Source organism: Scardinius erythrophthalmus, assembly GCF_964197995.2.
Source record: "Scardinius erythrophthalmus genome assembly, chromosome: 16".
NCBI classification, from domain to species: Eukaryota; Metazoa; Chordata; class Actinopteri; order Cypriniformes; family Leuciscidae; genus Scardinius; species Scardinius erythrophthalmus.
The window spans coordinates 32736535-32746438 of NC_138236.1; the positions used below are offsets into that span (position 1 = coordinate 32736535).

The following is a 9904-nucleotide window of genomic DNA, read 5'->3' on the forward strand; positions in this document are numbered from 1 at the left end:
ACTTTGGTAAGGAGGAAGGAGGTGTTTCATCGAAACAGGAACTAAACATGCATTTGAGACAGACTGGGAAGAGAAGTGCTGGGGGCTCACACAATACTACTGTGGTCGCAGGTGATGACGCATGCTCTGGGTCCGGCTGTGTTCTGGAACAGGGGTAGACACTCTCCAGACACCGGATGATAGCGCCCCTCCTGTTTAATCCACACTGTAAAAAATCCAACTTGCAAATTGTTTACTCACCTTAAGATGATAAGTTGAGTGGGCAAATGTTTGAGCGCAATGTTGAGTTAACTTATAAAAACTATTTAACTGCATGTTTACTACTATTTGTCCAATGAACACAAAAAAATAAGTTGAGAAAACGTAATGTTTTGATTTCTGCGCTGGAACGTTTAACTTCCCACCATCGCGCATGCGCAGTCTGTCTCTATGTACGTTACACACGGGGTTTCCTCCTTCAACCACGCTATCGAAGGGACTGGATTCATCTCTGAGGTAAGTTTTATTTTGCTTTATGAATGAAAATAAGCTACATTGATTGCAGACATATGTTGGTAAAATATAGTATTATGTTAAAAGATATTTTCTGTGTCAAGTCAAGTCATCTTCATTTATATAGCGCTTTTAACAATGTAGATTGTCTCAAAGCAGCTTTACAGAGATAAGCGTATAATTTAAGGTAACAGAGATTGTTTCGGCTTTACAGCAGAGTTAAGTTATTTCCATCTAAAGTTAGTTTTAATTGATTTGGTTCCGTCGCAATGATCATTTGTTATTAAATTAGGGGCCGCTAAGACGACACCATTCTCTCTACACAGACTTTAAACGCGAACCTGTGAGAAACGCTGATGGCGGTCACATGCGCATTTAGAATGGGTTCTATAGTTATGTGCGTTAGAATATACGCAGGTTTGGAATTCCCTACAAGCCAAGCCTAAACAAAATACTTGTCTTTCCTTATAAATTTTGATAAGGAATTTTATTTTATTTGTTGCTTTGGGGTAGGACCGCAAGACGAATTTTCCCGACAACGCCTTATCTGTAGAGTGGTAGTGGGATCCTCCATAGGGAGAGACTAGTTGGCACTTCAGCACTGCGTTGTCATCGGTCCAGGTGAAGGTCCTTCGTCAGATCTGGATACGGCCTGGATCCGGCAGGCTGCAGGAAAAACCTTGGGATAAACACAGACACTAAAATTAGCGTAGATGCCATTCTTCTCATGATGTAACGAGTACATCAGGATTTTTGGGAAGTGTTCCCGGTTCCGGCTGACCTAATCTATGCAGCATAACATTAAATTATAGAAGTCTATAATGTATTATGTGAAAGCTAGGTCACAGAGTGTGTCTGCTTCCCGGACAATGGTAGGAAGACTGTTCCAGAGTTTTGGTGCTAAATAGGAAAAGGATCTACCGCCAGCAGTTGATTTTGATATTCTAGGTATAATCAACTGGCCGGAATTTTGAGATCGGAATCTGTGGAGACGATAAGTGTCTATTGTTAGAGATTATCCGCGTAGCACATGGCTAACTTACTTAACTATTGACACCTAGACTAACGTTAAAGCGAGGAAACATGCTTGAATGAGAAAAGACAAGAACGTGCACGAAGTTTAAAATGTTAAAGCTCCAATATGTAGGGATTTTGTAATAAAATTTCCAAAAATAACTTGCACAGTGTGATATATTTCCTCCAGTTATGTACTTACAATATCTCAAAAGTCTCCAAAGATTTTTTATTTCAGAGAAATTCCGATTTTAAATAACTGGCCGTCCCGGAAAAGAAATGTCGCGCCTCAGTGACGCAATGTCCGCTCTCTCTATCCTTCTTTCCGGTGTGGACCATGTGATAGGATATTCCACCACACCGGATTTTTTTTTTTTTTTTTACAACTTTATTGAGGTTTTTTTCTTATCACAATAAACAATAAAGACATCTGACAAAGAATAAAAAAAGGAATAAAATAAAAAATATGACCCACATCACCGGAATATCGCATGGTAAAATGCGGAAGTGGTGGTTAAAGCGTTATAGCCATAGACTGTATGGTTATAGCTGTTATGGATCACGAACTCTTTGGCGAGTATTGAAGTGCCAACAAAACGAAAGCGTCCATATTCGGATACACGCGGAGTCACGGACTGTGTGACAAACGGAGGAATAAAACCCGGATAAATATCGGCAGGCGTTTTCGAGATGGAGAGAGCTGCGCGTCTGGACTTGTCAGAGACTCTCTCGCGAGTGTATTGAGACAGGTAAGACATGCAACTGTCAATAATAGCACTTATAAACAAAGTTATATTGCTCTTTGTACTTTGGTAAGGCTTTTTATCACGTGTGGTGACCGAGATTATGGCAGTACAATTACAATCGGAGATGATGTTAAAAAAAATATTTAGTCATTACTTGCAAATGTTCGTTCAAATTTACTTTTAGATATTGGTTTGAACACGTTAAACAACACTGCATTAACCATAAAAAACGTAAAACTGCACAACATTAACCAAACAAATCATTTGACAAATAGCTGTATGTTGTAACGGGATAGCCTAATATAGCATAACATTTCACGTCCCTTGCAGTTCATTAATTATGATGACATAAAATAATACGATAAGACATACAGGTAATACAAAAACGAATAAATTACCTCATCCGTGATCATGATTCATTAATTCCATTTAGATACATCGCTAGATGGTGAAAACGCATTATAAACCACATCTCCCATCGTCACCTCCTTCATAGCGTCATCAAGCTTCGCCTTTGTTATTGTTGGAAACTGCGCCCTCTTGTGGTCAAATACCAAAGTCACATACTGGAGCTTTAAGCGCAGTAAGTCGTTAGAAAAAGACTCAAATCTGGTGCTTGCGCTGATTGAGACAGAAGAGAGCTGTTTATCTCAGACAGAATGTGAGTGCGAATTCAGTCATCTTTCACGGCTTATTGCTAATTAATAGTGAAATACACATAATTATTTAAAAAAACCCACTGTGTGTGTAGTATTCATGTAATACAGTCGGCTATGTCTTAAGTGAACAAACAATGTTGTAAAATCCAGATGTTTCAGTATTAAATTTGTGCAATGGCTCTTACAGTGACAGTAGTCTATTCGATTTAAATTCAATTTCAAGTTTATTTGTTATATAGGCCTATATACAAATGTCAGTGACAATTTGTACATGCTTAGGTTGAGGCTCAGGCATTCTACAGTAGTGCAATATAATTCAATATAATACAATTTAGAGGGGAAAAAATATAGGCCTATATATGCAAAACAAATGTTATGTTAAAAATAAGCATGTTTGCTTTGTATATTAAATAATGTTTAAAGTGAAAATATGTTATCTGCCGCTGTCAGTGTCCTTCCTGTTAATCAACGAAAGACAAAATCGCTCACTGCTCTTTATAACTTTTGTATTTTTAAGGAAAAAATGAATAAATTTTTTTTCACATTTGATTATTCCATTTCTGTAGTATTTTTACTATATGTAAATTAACCTACTGTAACGTTTTTTTTTTTTTTTGTTTAATATGAATCTTTGTTATGTTGTATTTGTCCCTTTTAGACTAAAGAACATCAGTACAGCAACAAGAACCTCTGATGTGCTAAAACAGTGGCCTTTGTTTTTGAAAGATCAGGTGAGTTTATCATTTTTAGTTAGTAGAACTGAATTAACGTGTAGGCCTACACTTAATTCTTACTGTTTTAACAATGGTTTTTTTTTTTTTTTTCAGGGTCTGTGCTGAGTATTACAGGTTTACACAAACTAATCAGAAGAGCACCTTTTTCTCTTAGTTAGATGAATACACATCTAATTGTACAAAACAAGTGGTGGAGCGTATCCGATGAGATGAAGATCCTCCTAGACCAACTTAATCATCAGGTAATTATTTTGCATGTGGTCATATCTCTCTGGTTAAAGGCTGAATTTTGCCATCTCCTTTTCAAGGTAATTCCCATGCTTCTCTTTGGATATAACATGCATAGCTTGTTCCATATTTGTTTTCTGTCTTTCAGACACAGAAACTGCAATGTGCTTGCTCAAAGAAAGGCTACAACTCTCAGAGCTCTACCTTTGTTTATGAGGGAAAAGTCAGGAAACATCCTGAAGACTTGCCTGGTAAGAAGATGTGTGTCACCAGCATATACACTCACACTTGATATAATTTCACCTGTTCACCAGATCCCCATGATGTTGTGCCACGTGTAACTATATTAAAGGAATAGTTCACCCAAAAATGAAAATTAGCCCATGATTTACTCACCCTGAAGTCATTAGGTGTATATGGCATTCTTCTTTCAGACAAATACATTTGGAGTTATATTAAAACGATTCCTGGCTCTTCCAAGCTTTATAAGGGCAGTGATATAGTGGCAGACTTGAGGGTGAGTAAATCATGGGCTAATTTTCATTTTTGGGTAAACTATCCCTTTAATACTGATATGGCATCTAACAGCACAGGTGCAGGAAATTGGGAGATGTATTCTGTTTATCAGTTTTAGTTCTATGGCTGAATTTGAACAAGCTTAAAAACATGACCACCTTTACTTTTCAAGTGAAGGTACATGAGCACATGTTTAGTCACTCTGTGGTGTAACGTAATTCAAAATAAAAAAAACTTATGTCAATTTATTTTCTACTGCAGGACACAGAGCCAGAAGACATTCACAAGGGGAGAAGATGAGGATCTTAACTATCATTGAAGATGATGTTGCAACTGTTCCACTCCAACCCAATTATAAGGTGCCTCTCTGTAGTACTATAAGAGCAGATTGGGCTAGATAATGTGCAAGAACTTTGCCACAGCTGTTACTCTCATCTTTGGCTTGATTTATGCCCTCAATGTGAACTGTCCTAAACAATTAAAATACATAAAATACACTTTTGACTAAATTAAAAATTGTTTATTGGTCTTGACTTAAAGTGCTCAGCAAGAGTCCGGTCCTTCAAAAAATTTTTGTTCAAGTAGCTGCAATCCATATGGATAATTGTAAGATTGAGCATTTATTTGTTCCAGTTTGTACTCTTATTTAGTGCATAGTCTTTTTATGGCTTAATTTCTTCTCTAGAACATAAAGATATAAATGTAAACCATGTTTTATATAAATCAGGGTTTCCGCGGAGTCATAAAAAGTCATAAAACGTCTTAAATTTAATAATAAGAATTTTAGGCCATAAAAAGTCATAAAAACGTCCGGATTTTCCATACAAGGTCATAAATTTAATTTAGCCACGTCATAAATTGATATGCTCGTTCATTCGTTGGTTCTACCATTGCCTTTTCCCCCTGAAAATGCGCTGGCGGCATAATGTTAAATGCACAGGTTAAATGCGCCAAAAGCGGAACGCTCATTTGAACCGCGCGCCACACGGACCATTTACCCGTTCGGCTCCAAGTCCAAACGGCAGCGCAGCGCGAGCTCAATAGAACTGATGCGTTTACTTTGATCGGCCTCGGTCACAAGATCCAGTGAGAAGTGCTTGAATTCAGCGAAGAACACACTGTCTCAGTGATTTAAACCAGTTTAAAGGCAGATGAAACCGCGCTGACCAACAGGAGAAACTCTGCACAACGATACAGTCAGAAGGCTTTTCCGTCTACAATCTCCCATCATTTATCATGGATATACTGTAACGTTAGCCTAGTAAAATTAACTGCACCATGTGGGATATACATATTGAATTTTAATGGAATAATGGACTAATGGAATATTTACAGTATTTAATAATGTATTTAGGCTACTGTTTTTCATACATTTCCTGAAGATGCGTGCCATCAAAGTTAGGCAACACAAACCTGTTTCAAGACTTGACCCCTATTAGCACATGCAGAAACTAAGTAATTATTTTCCCAATAAAGATATTTATTTTGTTAAGGACAAATGTTTGAATGTCCTACCTCAGATTTGTGAAATGTTCACCTGTTTTAGCAAGTGTTTGTCATTATATTTTCTGACAATAAAGAGTAAAGTTAGTTTAAAACCACAATTAACGCTCTGGTTTCTACAACTTTCACTTAGAAGCAACAGTCTGCCTTTAAACTTGAAAGAAATAAAGATTTGACATTTATCGTGATAATTATCGATATTGACTAATATAAAACAATTATCGTGATAATTGTTTTTGGACATATTGCCCAGCCCTAACTGAAATCTCCTGGTCTATCACAATGGGAAAGTGTAGGCCTACATTTAACGAGCCATGGCTCAAAGATGGTGTGTTTAGTTGGCTCAAGCCCGTTGCAAATAATCAGTATCAAGCATATTGCACACTGCAAGAAGGCGTTGGAGCTGTCTTTAGGCATTTAAATAATACATCTTGTTACTTTCAATGAAAGTCAATAAAAAAAAAAAAAAAAACTTTTGAAAGGAATTTTAATGAATTTTCCGTAATTCGTGTAGGTCATAAATTTCAATCATAATGGTCATAAAAAGGTCTTAAAAAGTCTTAAATTTGACTGACCAAACCCTGCAGAAACCCTGTAAATGTAACACATATGATTTAATCCATGTCTTCTGAATACAATCGGATATCAAGATTTAAAAAGAATTTTTAGTTTATTGTTTCTCCCAAAACTGTATTACTTCAGAAAATACAAATTACAGCTGCATGTCTTTGTGTCTTGCACAGAAGAAAATAGTCCTATGAGTTTGAGACAGAAAAAAGTAAATAATTATGATTTTGGGGTAATAAAATTCCTTTGAATAAAAAAAGAAAATTCTTGTCATGATGACAGCTAATTGAAATGACATTTTTATTTGCCTTCAACATGCTTCTGAATAAATGTTTTGTTAACATTGACTCACTGTTTTCAGTTTTTGACTTGGGCAAAGTTATTGTAGTTTCCAGTCTTAACATATTATTACTTAGTACCAATTTCCTTTAGGATTTTTTTGTTCACTCAACTTCAGACATTGAGACAATTTTTTTTGAATTGGCTCAACTTAAAAAGGTTTGTTAAAAAATAGTTGCACCTCTCCAGAAAACTAACAATCTTAAGTTAACCCAATAAAAAAAAAATGTAAGACTTACAACTTAATTTCAGTCAGTCTAACTGTTATTTACAAAAGTTGAGTGAACGAAAAAAAGCTGAAGGAAATTAGTACTAAGATTTTTTTTGTTGTACTGGCTTAAATTTTTTTACAGTGCAGCGGTGTCTGGGAGGTCTATGGAATGGTGATAGTTCACCCCGATGCAGAACAAAGACTTAAGGGTCTCGTCGTCGAAGGGGCTGGTGACGGCAAGACGACAAGCGTTCAGTGAACATTAAAAAAAACATAGCTCTCCTGAACCACAGCAGCAAACCTGGCTGCATATTCCATTATTGGTCAGTTGTTCTGTCACCAGTTGAAGAAGATAAAGAGTTCAAAAAGGTTTCTTTAAACAAAATGGTTCTTTAATGAAAACAATCTCAGGTAATCCACAACAATGAAGAGAAAGTGACAGACACACAAACAACTACCAACAAACACAGAGTGAAGGTGAGGAACTTAAAAACACAGTGATAATGAGGAGATGATGAACAGGTGTGATGATCTGATGAGTGTCCATGACAACTGATGAGTGGCGGAAAAATCAAACAAAAGAACACGTGATGTAAAGTGAAACTAAAGATAACAACAACCCTTTAATGACAATAAGACCCCTTTAAACCTTTTCATGGCTGCTTTGTGAAAACCTGAATAATGTGCAGTAAAATAATTTTTTTATGCTTCTACTTTTATGCCACCTAGCAACTTCAGTGCAAAAATCAGTTACATTATATGCAAAGGTTTTCATGTGGAGGTTAAAGCAAGACAACGATTGAGTTGAGAACTGCACTGAGGCCCTGCCGTGAGAGTCCACCCATCATCAGATTTAATGCACAAAGGCAGCTGTTGTTCATGTCAAGTCACCTTTACTTATATAGCACTTTTTACAATACAGATTGTTTCAAAGCAGCTTTACAGTGATAACAGGAAATTAATGCAATTGTTTTGGCTGTACAGTTGCTCTAGAATAAAGTCATTGTAGTTTAAGACAATGTGAATAACACAACTTACACAACTTCTAGTGTAAGTTCAACATTGATTCATTTTCTGTTGTAAAAACCATTAGTTATTAATTTAGGGGCTGTTTACACAACACCACATTCAACTGAAAACAGAAAACATTTTATGCGTTTTGCCTTTCATTTACACGACAACTGCATTTTGTTGGCTTGATAACGCAAACTTTGAAACTTCATGTATCATGTTTCATGTTATCACATCCTCTGGAGAAAATAAGTTTGTAATATTTTATAATAAAATGAATCAGAAAGCAGTTAGGTTTTGACACGTTTGTGACAGATATGTATTTTTCATATGTTTAGACTGTTGTTCTCTAGTGGGCAGCTTCTCATACAGGTGAAGATGAGCCCTGGGGTTTTGTTCTGCCCAGATCAATGTGGACAGACAGTCATAACCGAACTCTCCTGCGATACTGCTGACGTTTCCACTCATCTGTGGGGACTGAGGGGCAACAGCTGAGTGATAGCCATATACCTCAGAGACACTCCTGTCGGACTGTAAGTGGAGCAGAGCGTCAGAGGTGGGCTGAGAGAGGATGAAAACAGTGACCCTCGGGGCAGTGGGATGTCCCTCTGTTGCCTCCAGCTGCCACACAGACATTGTAATTGGTGGCCAGTCTGCCTTCAGCAATGGTCCCAGCAGAGTTGAACAGGGCAGAGGTTAGTTTGACATATTCATTGCACTTTTGTAATTTAGACTTACTTCCACATGGAAGACCTCACACTCAGACTCAAGTTAAGGTCCGTTCACACAACAATAACTATAACCATAGTGATAACTAAATGTCAGACGATAAACATTCTGTTTATTCTGTTCAAGTGCTTCTATTACATTCTGTGAACATAACTGAACTGTGCATTTTAAAATATGAAGGATTTTCCCCCGAAAGTGATTCCAAAAATATTGTTCCCCTTTGTCGTTATTAGGGCCGAACTTAACTCATATTGTGACATAAAACTGTTTGTGCCCCCCCAAACCCCCTGGTCGTAAACCTTGTATGACCAAAACTGTTAATTTTTTTTCAGGAAATGGGAAACAAAGGAAAACAGAAAACAGGAAACAAAAAACAGTGTTGTCAAAGTTGATATTGTGGCTTTATATATGATATTCATATTCATGTTTTGGAAATGATAAGTTAATCATTAACTAATCAATTGTAAATGACTTGAATCTACAAAACATACATACAATTATTAACATATAACTTATTAATCATTTATGAATGCATAGTCATGTTTCATAAATAATTAGTTAATCATTTACTAATCACTTGTAAATGACTTGTAACAGCATGTACAAAACATACATAAAATGTTAGTATATCACTTGCTAATCATTTATGAATGTTTTGAAAACGATTAGTTTATCATTAACTAACCACTTATAAATGACTAACAACTGAATGTTATTAGGTCAAGGTGCTCTAAGCGATGTCACAGGTTTTTTAGGCCGAAACATTTTTTATCAGAAACAGCAAACATCTCCTCAGGGGGAGGGGGAGAAGGAGGGTTGAGGAGGAGGGAGGTTCAAACTAGTTTCCGTTTTGTTTGACAATACTTCGAACGTCAACAATAAGTGACGTCACCCAACATTGCTTATAGCACCTTTAAGACAGTATTGGCTATGACTTGACGACAAATGCTAGACTAAGACACTCTTCTCTGCTCCTCAAATGCATAAAACAATTACCAATTAATAACAACTATATATATATAAGTTAACAGAAACACAATTAAACTGACCTCAATTCTTCTTATTTCTCATTCAGACAGTTGCAAAGACAAACTAACTTGTTTACATTTTTTGAGTTTAAAGATGCCCTCTTCTTTTGGACTATGTTGCCAGCCA

At 36.4% G+C, this 9904-nt stretch overlaps 1 long non-coding RNA gene across 1 annotated transcript; it reads left to right on the forward strand.

Moving 5' to 3' along the window:
• Positions 1-452: 452 nt before the first annotated feature.
• Positions 453-4854, forward strand: LOC308704388. The gene is made up of 5 exons (XR_014031803.1): positions 453-495; positions 3570-3642; positions 3739-3887; positions 4022-4124; positions 4651-4854. It is a non-coding gene; the product is annotated as an uncharacterized lncRNA (long non-coding RNA).
• The last annotated feature ends 5050 nt before the right edge of the window (positions 4855-9904 follow it).